Below are 13,093 nucleotides of genomic sequence, written 5' to 3'. Positions count from 1 at the left end.
TTTTTCACACACGAGTAGTTAATTAGACTATTTGATTACTGAGTTCTTGACTTATTTCATGGTTACATTTTATAGGTAAAGGCTCCGATAGGGGCAAGGGAAAGGAAGGTACGATCGAGCATCCAGGGGACTAGCCAGATTGTATATTCCCCTTCATTTATTTTTGATTGTAACAAATGTTGTATGCATATGCCAACTTAGGATATATATAGTTTTATGATGCACTTGCATGAATTTTGGTTAAATGTGGGGGTACCTTAGCCTAGGTTTATTGTATTTTGTTGTAACGGCTGTGAGAGGTTGAGATACTAGTACAATTTTGTATGGATTTATGTGTTAGATTGACCATTGGATTGATTATGTGATGTTGTTACTCCTAGTGAAATTTATATTGAAATTGGGGTTTTTGTAGCAAATTTTGTTTGGACTATTATTATTATGGTTTAAATGTTTGTGCAGGTTATTTATAATTCATTTGAGTTGGTTCAAGTGGTTTCACAGCTATTAGCATTTGGTTTGAGACTTTAGGTACCTTGGTAGAGATTTTTGAAAGAAAATGTGCTACTTCGGGTTTAGGTGTTCAAATCTCATTTGGCTCACTATTTGGGTGTGAGACTAGTGCCAATAGCTAGATGGCTCTGAGAGCGATGTGTCAACATTTGAATTGCTTAAATCGAACTTCGGACGGTGAAATGGTGTCATCTGAATGTTAGCTTGAAGAGCTATTATGATAGTAGTTTGCTGTTATAATCAAGGATACGCGTTGCGGTGTATTGTCCATCACGCCACAAAGCAAGGCATAAAGAGAGACTATTTATGGGATTAATGATATCTAAAGTTGTTTCATGTTTGGTGTTTTGTGTATTTAGTAATGTTGGGAACGACGTTACACAACAAGAACAAGAAAACTCTTCTTTTCTTCTTCCTTGGTTACCGCAGCTAAACATGACTCGTCTTCACATATGAAGGAGCTTTAATCTTTACATTTGCAGGCTGTCTACTTGTGGGAGAGAGAAAGATGATGAGGAGGGGATGAAAAAAGGGAGGGATGTGGTGAACAGAGCAGGGAGGGCATTTTTGTAATTGCATAGACAAACTATGTGGGACTTCATAGCAATTTGTAAATTTCATGAGATTTTAAAGTAATTAGAATTACTATGTGGGACCTAACAATAATTCTCCCTAAAAAATTATGAAAACTATAATACTTAATGTAAGGCTTACATATGGAGATTTTAAAATACCTAACGGGTCATGGTTGTATGACCATTGATTATTTCAAATTTTTAATTTAATGGAGCTTCTAATAATATTTTGAAAGCCAGACTAATTATTGAATTAAAAAAGTTAACAAATCATTGTTTTTATAGTTCAATTAGTTCAATTGGTGGTGAACATAATTGGTAATATAATAATTAAACAAAAAATAATATTAAATACATATAAAATGGTCCAATTTTATAGTTTCATACCACGATTTAACTAGTCATGATTAAATTAACTAACATATATGTTATTTTATACTAATTAATTTAAATGAAAATGAAAATAAATTTAAATATATAATATATATCTATAATCTTAGGGTGGTTTTTCAATCTGTTTTTTTTATTTCTTATATTTTTTAAATTTTGGAAAAATTATTATTTGATTTCTATATTTTTAATTTGGTTATCATTTAGTTTCTAAACTTTAACTCACTATAACGAGTTCTTATAATTTTAATTTGATTATAACTCAATACCTGCACTTTAACTCAATACAATCTAATCCTTATACTTTTAACTGTTTAAAATACTAATCCCTATATTTTAGCAAAATAAAATTATAAAGGCTACAATTATTTTTAAATTCAAGGTTAATAATACAAATTATTAAAATCACATAAATTGAGTTGTAGCGAGTTAAAACTTAGAGGCCAAGTTGAATACTATTAAAATTATAGAGATTAAGTTGTACTAAGTTAAAATTGAGGGATTGAGTTACAATCGAGTATAAAGTGATTAATTTTCTCTTAAATTTTTATATGAAATTTTTTATTTTGATGTAGTAAAGGATGGGACTTGTGATAAAGAAATACGTGTAGGACTTATAACAAAAATGAGTAATAAATAAGAATCTTGCATTGAAAAGTGTATGTCTGAAACTAGCCAAGAAATTATAAATTGAATGAAATTAATATGTATATATTTCAATTTCATATCCTATTTACATTTTTAAATTTTATTACAATGGCTTGTAGGAAGTAATAACTCATGAGCTGCAATGTTGCTGGCAAAAAAATATGAGCTATAATGTTAAACTAGATAGTTTTTCATGTGTTGCACAGGTTAAATTTAAAAAATTTGAAACAAACACTTTGGATACTATTTATATCGACACATCTAAGATTGTTAAATTTTTAAAAGTTTCTCTATTTAATCATTTTTCTTATTCTTGAATGATGCAACAAAATGTGAATTATGTACTTTTTTTATATTTGAAATATATAAAACATAATTATCTTTCTTATTTTGATTTCATGTTTATAGCGTATTGCCGGAAAAATTATAGCACAAATATTTTTTCATTGAAATTGCATATAATTATATGTCTAATAAGTTAAAAGTGAGAGAATTAATCTTTGTAAATTGCTAAGGTTTGATACAAGAAAATTGTAAGTAATAATATAGATATAACCAAGTAATATAGGTAAACAATCATTAACGATATAAAAAAAGTAATGCATGGGATATTAACCCTCCTTTTTTGGAAGATTGGAAGGATATAGAGAGGTGATTTTAGTGAGTTCAATTTTAAAAAAAAAATATGATGTGATTTATATTAAAATTAGACTGGGCCAAATGGTCAAGCTGGACTGGACTTCAGACTAAGATATTAGACTTCTCAGTCTGGTATAATATATAATATTTTATAATATATGTACATTATATTATATTATATTCATCCTTTGCTTTTGTTATGCAATTAACAAGTAATTTAGTTTTTTTTCTAGAATAATTGTTAAAAAGTCTTATTATGGTATTAACAAGTCAAGTTGCACAATTAACAAGTATTGTTGTACAATTAACAAGTAAAGTTATATAATTAACAAGTAATGCAATTCAATTGAATGAGTCATGAATTTGACAAGTAAATTCAAGTAATAAACAATTTATGCTAAGGTATTAACAAGTACAATTACGCAATTAGCAAGTAATGTAGTTTTGTTTTGAGAGTCACGGACTTAATAAGAAAAGTTAAGCAATTAACAAGTTCTGTTAAGGTATTAATAAGTATAGTTACACGATTAACAAGTAATATAGTTCTGTTGTGGGATTCATGGGGTTAATAAGAAAAGTTAAGTAATTAACAAATTTTGTTAAGGCGTTAACAAGTAAGGTTACGCAATTAATAAGTAATATAATAATTAAGTGATTTGGAAACAAGGTTTATTATAAATAAAATTTTATGTATCACATAATTGAATGGATTTAATAGTTTGGTGGTTCAAATTTTTTTTTGGTGAGCCAAGTGGTCATAAATTCTACACCCATCTTGACCACTTTTGGAGAATTTAATTCTCCATAATTCCCTGGCTATTGTCGGCGATGGTCCAACCGATTATTAGAGCTCCAGTAGTGTTCTTGCAACGACAACTAGTGGTTTTTTTAACATTTGAATTAAGGGTATTTTCATTTTTTCAACATTCAATTTATTTTCAATTTAATCTTGGAGGGCTAAATTGAAGTTTTAAAATCTTTAAGGACCCACAAGAAACCATGTGACTTCCCAGATCCTTAACTAAAATTTTCTTTAAAAAAAAAACAATTATACTCTAGAAACCAACCTAGTAGCCTAGAGAAGGTCTAATCACTAACCTAATCCAATTCTGTATTTGTACAGCCCTACGTACCACCTCTTTTTTTATCTCTTTTACTTTCACCATCGCCATCATTTTAAGGATTAAACTTCATTGCATCTCTTTGTTGTCGCCTTAAATCTACCTGTTGAATCTTCATTGTCGCTTTAGATTTCCTCATCAAACTACACCATCGCTCCAATTTCTAGTCTCTCCTGCCCGTCATATTTTTCCAAGAATGGAAGCACGAAAAAAGTAGGATTGGAGTTTGAGCATTCTTTCTTCTTTTAATCTTCTTCTGTTGCTTTTATTTGGGAATTTATTGATCCTTTGTACATTCATAAGAACATCTTGGGTATTCTAGGTTTATGATTTTTTGTTGTTATACCATACACCCTAGTTTTCCATTTTTGTTTGATTATATTTATGGAATGTGATGTGGCTGTTTAATATTGATGCTTTGGTTCTGATTCAATGTTTATTCTGGTCGTCATAGTGTTTATGGATATTTTTTTTTGGGTTATTGAGTGATTTAAATTTGGTTTTGTTAGCTAATTTTTTACTCTGATCTAATTCCTTCTATCATGATTTTTTTTTGGTAAACAATTCCTTCGCCCTTTTTTTCCTCAGATATTTTGTTATTTTTTTTCCTGATTTCATTTTGGAAATTAGCTTTTAAGGATATCATGGAAAATATATTGTTCACTGCATGTCTACAGCGATGAACCGACCGCACTTAAGATATAAAGGGTGAGGGTGTTAATGTAAATATATATCATTATACTTTACAATATAGATAGATAAAGGGTGAGGGTATTAATGTAAATATACATCATTATACGTTACAATATAGATAGATTTAGTTCTGCTTCTTTTATTAATAAATTACAAACAGCTAGAATGCCCAAAAAAAAAAAATACAAACGGCTAGTTATAAGTATTAAATTCATGAGGTATAATGCTAAATTTATAATTCTAAGTTTAACAAATTTAATTTATAACAAATGACAAAATAAAAATTAAATTAATTATCTAATGTTTAGATTTATTAAGGAAATCATTGGCAAAAAATATGGGAGCATCCTTATGAATCAATCAATTTTTTTGGTGATCAATCAAACATTTAACTAAAAAATCCCGTTAGTGAAAAAAAAAAGTTAAAATCAATAAATCAATCGATCTAATTAATAATGATACTACTATAAATTAAATTTACAACAAACTGCCAGTAATAAATCATTAACTAATGTTTAGATTCTTTTTCTAGTTTTTTATTGAGGAAATTATATAAGTAACGTCCAGAGTGCTTATTTCATTTAATTAGTTATATAAATATTTAATATATTACTTATTTTTTAAAATCATTTTTCAAATATTCATATAAATACCCCACATTTGATGATATCTTTGTGATTTCTTTTGTTAAAAGAATCTATTATTTTATTATTTTTAAAATTTTATGATATTTTTAATATTTTTATAATTTTACAAATTTTTTATTATCTATTTTAAAATTTTATGATATTTTCATATATTTCTATAATTTTACAAATGTTTTTTAATTATCTCATGGTTCTTTTACAAAAAATAAAAAGAGCTATACGGTTTTCAAAATAATAAAATATCTTTTTTTAAGATAATAACTAAACAACAATCATTTATCAATAAAAAGTAATATAATTTTAACATAATTGGTTGGATGTCATTGTATTTTATAAATGGAGGTATAAAGAGATATTATTTATCACGTATAACTATAAATAAAAAATTCATTACTAATCAAAAGGTAAAAAGTAAATTTAACTAGTTACTTTTAATTAACAAGACAAAAATATTATATAGAACAAAACAACAACGAAAACTATTCAAGATTTTAATGATAATAAAAATAAAATAATAATAATAATAATGATAATAACAAGTATAGCATCTCTTCTTAGTCGAAACATGATCACTTTTCTTTTACATTTATATTTTACGTTCAGGTTTTTAAACTGAGCCCCCCCCCCCCCAACTGTCAAATATTAATCTTATTTACTCACATTAATATTTAATAAATATTTACTATCCTAATTAAAACTAATTAAACTTATTTCAAACTTCGGGATACCAACGTCTATGAAGATTCAAGAATACTAGAATACCCACCGCCTCATTTGTCGACTCCTCACTTCCCCCTCACTCCCTACCGCTCTCTCAAGAATGCCACCGCCTTATTTTCTTTTTCTCCTGCGACCTCGCTTCGCTAATTCGCTCGTCCCGGTTCCCTCCTCCAGATTGCTTTTTGTTTCTAACCGATGATCACCAAGAATGGAGGATTCCCTTTTCAAATCTGGCTCTCTGGCACAGGGGCGACGCTCGGATCGTTTCAGTCTTTGTAATCTTACACGCTGGGGTTTTCATAGCTACCATGCTCCTCAATGGAGGACTCCTTTTTTGTTTGCTCGTCCCGGGTCCCTCCTTCAGATTGCTCCGGTAAGGGTTTCAATTTTCCCATGTGGGTTTCTTTTGATTTGGGTGAAATCTTTTTAAATATTGAACAAACTCCACAATCTGTTCTATGAAGTAAATGTATTATCAGATTCTCTCTCTCTTTTTTTCTCGACCCCTCCAGGTCCCAGCCTTCTTTCTTGTACTGCTTCTCAACACTCAAGTTTGATTTTTTTTAATCCACAAAAAACTTTGAATGTGTAACAATGTATTTGCTTGAACCAACATTATTATGTGCCAATTACCAAGAAGAAAGCAGGCTTATTGAGAGGGCATGTGGAATATCGGCCTCTCGCCTTCGAGTGAGGAGGTCATATTGTGGGATTCCAGAACCTTCAACTATTACGTTCTGGCAAAAAAGAGACCCGGGTGCAACTTGCACTCTAGTCCCATTCTTTTCTTTAGTTTCTAGAGGAGGCCTGATTTTTTTGACACTTGACAGATTTATTATTTTTCGATTTGTTCTCAGGAGAAAAGGAACAGGGATGGAACTCGATCCTCTGAATCGCTTAAATTGTGTCCCCTAACTTTTCCCCTTTTCCACGTATTGGACTGTAGCATAGCACCCTGCAAAACCCAATCCAATTAGGCCCTGAACTCTAAATTCTAAATTTAAGTAAAAAGAAGATGATGATGAAAAACCAATCTCACAACTCAAAGTGACAAATGTTCACACACCTAAATAAATGATTAAATTTTCAGCTTGCGTGTGTGAAATAAATCAGGTTTAAAATGATTTATGTTGAAATTTATTTCTAGTTTGTTTAATCCTATCATAATTTGCTGATTATTGAATCAAGCATGGCGGTGCTCAATTACTTGTTCTCCATAGAGAAAAAAATGTCAGTAAAATTAAATTTGGAGGAGGAGAGGGCAAGGGCGAATGGAGGTCGAGGACAGAGTAGTGTGAAGGCGATGCTACCTGACGACAATAAAATTTGGAGGTTAGTGAGGACAAAACAAGCGAAGAATGCCCTGGTGTCATCTCCTGTGCTGATATTGTAGCCATTGTTGCTCGTGACTCTATTGTTCTTGTGAGTTCACTTTGCACATAGACGTAGTTTTCACTCTCTCTGATTAATTAATTAATACATCCCTATATATCAAAAGATTTAATAACTAATTCTGTCATATATTTAGTTATATTGAAGCTTGGAGGACTTGCCTGGAAAGTAAAGCTGGAAAGAAGAGATTCAAAGACAGCATCTAGCTTGGCTGCTGCAAACATTAAATCTCCTTTTTCTTCACTCAGCACTCTCATCTCCAACATTAAATCTCACGGCCTCTCTGCTAGGGGACATGGTTGCCTTATCTGGTATTCCTACTTCTCCATTTATTCCCTTTCTGTAGAATCAATCTTATGTATGTCTGTGTATTGAGGTGTGCTAGTAAGTGGGACATAAATGTCACATTTTTATCAATGACGAAGATACCTATTTTATGTCTCCTCGTTTTAGTTAAAAGCCTCGTCACTTCGATCAATGAAGAAGATGAGCTTTGATATTTTTATTCATATTGAGCAATTTTTTAGTAACTTTGTAATGAAGTATTTACTGTTATTTACCAGATATGAAGAAAGTTGCCTTGATTAAAAACTCTAGCTTTTTGTTCTGTTGTGTGAATTATTGGTCATTTATTTAAAATCACTCATATCCATTACAAATCCATCAGGCATATATATTTTTAATAAAATTATAATCCCATCAAATCCGTATATTGTTGATCAATGAAATGAATGAATTTATATATCATCATCATAATTCAATTTTCATATATTTTTCATTTTACCCTCACAAAAATTAAACACTTCAGTAGGAAGCCAATGAGTCTTGGTCTCGTAATATTTTTTAAGAATAGCACTCTAGTATGCACTTTTGATAATATCTTTTCATTTTATACTGACTTTCAATTCTGCATTTGATTTTATTAGGTTTCTTTGGATCCTTTGACCTTAAGAATCTGTTCAGTAAAAAAAAATTGCCCTTCGTCCTTTCATAATTTTAATTTATACCTTTGGATGCATACATACTTACATGGAGTTAAGTCTACTCATTATAATAATTTTACTTATTTCTTTCTCTTTTTTTGCCAAAATATTACTTATTTCTTTTAATTTACAAATTATTCACTTAAAATAAGGTTTAATAATTAATTAGATCTTAGATTGGGTAGCACTTATGAGTCAATCGACTTTATGAATTGAATGAGGAATTTTGGTGATTTATTAATAATGTGACTATTGTTTGTTTTAGAATTCTCACGGCATGAATCTTTGAATCTCTCTTACCATAGTCATACTCAAAGTTTCATGTTTTTGAACAGATCTTGATATTGATGTTGAGCATATCTTGAAGGATTGCATGTTTGGTTGTTTGAGATCACACCTTCAACTTTAAGTGCTTGAAGCACTTTAAATTAGGTTGCATCCTCTCCTTCACTCTTACTTATCATATTGCTTGTTGATTTCTCTGATTGGGAATTGTCTAAGTGAGGGGGAGGTATCCAGTGGGAAAAGCTAAAAAAAAAAAAAAAAAAAATCCATTACATTTAGTTTGGATTGCATTTAGGTTTTTTGACATTTTGAAGCTTTTTTTCTCTTAGTTGTTGCATTCATTTAGGTTGATAAGTTAAGTTTGTCGGGATTGAAGGCTGTAACATTTAAGAGTGTATTTTTGAAAGGGGGGGAGGGGAGTGTGTTTTAAGTCATTTTGCATGGTTTTATGAGTTGGCCAAAATTTTTCTGATTCTGTTTTTGAAAAAGCTTTAGAAAATTAAATAAAAGTTTTGTTTTGATTCAAGGATGCTTGGTTTGATAAGATTGCCAATGAGATTTGAAGCATTAGACTTGGATGTTTCAAGTGTAGCTAGGATAGGATAGAATGTTCTACTTGGTTTGCTTGAGCTAGGGGATAACATAGCCCATATGGAAGGTTATTTTGAGCCTATATTGATTCCTTTCTAGTGTGAATGATCCACTTATTCTATTTCATTCTTCAGAACTTGTTCTTATTCTTTATCATAGCCAGTTTTGCATATGTATTGTGAAGATGATAAAGGCATTCGTATAAAATAGCCAGTCTAGCCAAATAGCCAACCTAACATGATTGTATCCTTTGCTAGCCACTTTGAACCTATTGGTTATTTTCTTTCATTCCATTCATTATTTACTCCCTCATGCTTTCCAGGAATGCAAGTTATGCTATATTATTGTTGGGATCCATTTGCATGTCTAGTATTCAAGTTGTGGATAATCTGAGTTGTATTGAATATTCGATATAAATTGTGAATGAATTGAAGGCGAAAGTTGAAATGATTGTTTTGCAGCAGCTAGAAAAAGAAAAGAAAAGAAAAGAAAACAAGGAGAAAAGGCCAATAAAAAATTGTCAAAAAGAAAAGAACACAAGGAGAAAAAGCCAAGGGAAGATTGTCAAAAAGAAGGAAAAAAAAAAAAAGGCAATAGGCAATGTGAAAAAAATGTGGAAAAAAATAGAAAGAAAGAAAAAAAAAAAGAAGAAAAGAAATAAGAGTTATTGTTTGCTTAGTTATGAATCACCTTGCTCTTAGTTGATTAGTATTGTATGTTTTCCATGTCTTGAACCTAGCTTATGCTTATGGATCCCATGTCATTGGTTTGGGAAATAACTGTTATCTATGTGTTATACCCTTTTTCTTTTCACTTGCATTCCTACATCCGCTTTTCACCCTTTACATTACAACCAAATGAAAGACCTTTTGATTCATGTATGCATTATGATAATAAGTGGTGGAGATTTAGAATATGTACAAGCCTATGATAGAATGATTAGATAAGTGGACTTGAGTGAAATTTACCCCTAACTGCTAGTGAGATGAGAGTAAACACTTTTCTTTGTGTGGTTATCTGCCTATCCAAGTTTACTGGGTTTGATTCCTGAATATTCTAGTTGCATGAGAATCATTTCAGGTTGAGCATGGAGAATCGAATTGGCATAATTATCATTCTGAGCATGATGAACTCATTAATGTTTTCTTGATGAGTGATATTTCTTACCTTCTTTTCACCCTCATTTTTGTTGGTTTTTGTCACTTAATCTTCACAAAAATGAGTATTTTAAAACACTGAGCTATGATTTTGGGATTTTTAAGGTCAAAAGTTTTGGGCCAAAATTGTAATTTTCAAAGATACGTTCAAAAAATTCTCAATTTTTATTGGTTGAAAGAATTTGAGTCATACATTCCTAGGACGAGTTAAGCTTGAGTTCATTCTTCCTAGTTAAGGAATAAATCACGCATTGCTTTAACTTAAGACACTTTAATTACTTAGTTTAGCTACTTCCTTGTTTGCCTTCCAGCTTATGTGTCTGTGTACTGGGTTCAGAACTAACTTTGGGAATAATTGAAGTTTTAGGCTATGAAATTTTCTTATTTAAATTAACTAACATTTATAACAATTAATTTTTCTTTCCACTCTACCTCTTTTGTTGCATGTCTCCCTTCTCTCGTGATGGATTTTTTTTGAAGAGCTTGAGTCTCTTCAGTGAACAAGCTAACCTGAGCCTATGTAAGAACCGATTGGTATCATTGAAGGGCAAGCTAACTTGGATGCACATTTTAATGTAAGTTTTTTTTTTTTTTTAGGTTTTTTAGGGAGTTTGTTCATTTTTTAATGTCAGGAGTTGATTTATTTTATTTTCATATGGAAATTTTTTCTTCTCTATTCTTGAGGTGTTCCTTTTGCTACTTTAAATTTGAGATGTCTTTGGATATGGAAGTATTTTGCACTAACTAGGTATTAAACAGTAGGTTTCATGATGAGGGTAATTTTTAGGATGAATATTATGTTTGCGTTGGTGGAAGATGTCAAAATGAGCATGTTGAACAATTGACTTATGTCTTGGAATGTTATCCAATGGTACTCTAGCTATAGTTTGAACTATGCATGTAGTTATTGTATGTCTTGGTCAATGTTAAAGGTGATCGCTCGCCTTTGTGCCTTAGGCAGCACAACGCAAAACATTCTCATCCTCTCATGTGAAGAGAGGCGATGGGTTCACATAGGTGCTCACAAGGTGCACCTTTCTTGAGAGAAAGGCAAGCCTTTTGGTGCCAAGTTGCGATTTCTCTGCATAAATTATTCATGATGTATAGTGTGACAATTTTTCAAAGTATTTATATGAAGGTTAAGTGAATTTATACTGATCATTGTATCTATAATTTATGTTAGTTCAAAAGTTAAATTTATTATGTTTATTTGGCTCCACTTCCAGCAGATGAACTTGTAGTGCCTTCCTGTTTTTTTTTTGGTTTTGCTGTCTTCGTAGTTTTTTTCAGATGTGTGTGGAAACTATGGATAATTTTCTAGTCCCATATTCTAAATATGTGATATTTTAATATTTATATTGACTAATTTCCATGTAAAGTATTTAATTTAATAAATTCATTAATTTATATTTGTTATAAATATTTATTATTTAATATAATTAATGTTAATAATTGTTGATGATTGTTTTCTTTTCCTCCTGCTTTTATTGCATCTTCTCCTGCTGCTGCTGCTTCTTTTTTCTTACTAATCTTTTCTTTCAATTGTCTTTACTTTTCTCTTTGTAATTTATTTGTAATTCATGTGAAATTGCTTGAAATCTTTCCTTATTTTTTGCCCATCAAATCGTGCTACTTTTATATTTTATATGATTTCATATTCAGTTTAAAATATTTAAATTAATGAATTTAATAATTTAAGTTTGCAATACCAAGGCCATTCCTATACTTCTGTCTTCTATTTTCTTACATATCAGATTGTGCATTAGTAGCAATTGGTTGCTTAGTTTGTAAAATTATAATTTTTTGAATTGTGACTTATTTCATTACCTAATATGTAAGATTTCAATCATCCTCTCTTGGTCCTTTATAGGTGAATAATTTATGTGTATTATTTTATATGCCTTTTCCCCTCTCTTTTTCCTTATAACATAAGGTAGAGAATCTATGTTTCTTTCTGTTTCTTTCTATTAATGTTATTAAAGTTGGTTTTTGCTCATTCTTATTTTTTTTATTATTTATATTACAATCTAAATCTAACCATTCCTATATATATTTGTCTAGTTTCATATTATGCTAACATAACTTCATCTGGTTCTAACATATTTGTGTTATTTGTGTATTCATATTCTTGTTTATCCTTTTCTTCATAATTGTTCTTGTTGATCTATTTCACTCTTTGATTTAGCCATATTTTATTTTTCTTTTTATTATTTGGTATATATTCTTGTAAAATTATTTCTGCTAATCTATCATTTTTCTTATAATTTCCTGTAATTTAAATTATTCTTTGAATAATTAATTTTTCAATTATTTTCATCATTTACTTTTTTGATTCATATGATATAATGCTGCACTCTAATAAGCATTAGTATATATAATTCATATTACATCATTATTTATTGGAATTGATTTTTCTTTATTTTGGTTTATTATTTTTCTTTTTCTTTATTTTTTCATTTAATTGTGGAAATTTACAGAATTATAAGGAAAAATGGTAGATTAACAAAAATAATGATACAAGAATGTAAACCAGATAATGAAAAGAAAAAGAAACTATTTTCTAAATGGTAAAGGTTAGGGTTTGATTGTTAATGGTTATTTTCAATTCATAGAAGTTATGGGTCTAACTTAAGTAGAGTTAATGGAAGTAGATTAGGTTAAGTAAAATTTGATATTTATGGTTTTATGATGATTGATAGTTAGAGGATATTTCATAAATTTGGTGGTTGGGAATAATGTCGT

At 29.7% G+C, this 13,093-nt stretch overlaps 1 long non-coding RNA gene across 3 annotated transcripts; it reads left to right on the top strand.

Moving 5' to 3' along the window:
• Nucleotides 1-6,023: 6,023 nt before the first annotated feature.
• On the top strand, nucleotides 6,024-10,907 carry LOC129298479 (uncharacterized). Of its 3 annotated transcripts, XR_008590362.1 has the most exons (4): nucleotides 6,024-6,316; nucleotides 7,132-7,365; nucleotides 7,472-7,646; nucleotides 8,654-10,907. It is a non-coding gene; the product is annotated as an uncharacterized LOC129298479 (long non-coding RNA). The 3 variants fall into 3 exon arrangements; XR_008590363.1 differs by lacking the exon at nucleotides 8,654-10,907 and having other exon boundaries at nucleotides 7,164-7,365; nucleotides 7,472-7,826; XR_008590361.1 differs by lacking the exon at nucleotides 8,654-10,907 and having other exon boundaries at nucleotides 7,472-7,826.
• Nucleotides 10,908-13,093: the final 2,186 nt, after the last annotated feature.

The sequence above is a fragment of the Prosopis cineraria genome, unplaced genomic scaffold, assembly GCF_029017545.1.
Source record: "Prosopis cineraria cultivar Desert tree isolate PC_DT_omini unplaced genomic scaffold, ASM2901754v1 PC825, whole genome shotgun sequence".
Taxonomy (NCBI): Eukaryota; Viridiplantae; Streptophyta; class Magnoliopsida; order Fabales; family Fabaceae; genus Prosopis; species Prosopis cineraria.
Note: the sequence above shows the minus strand (reverse complement) of the source record. Positions and strands in the feature narration are given on the sequence as shown.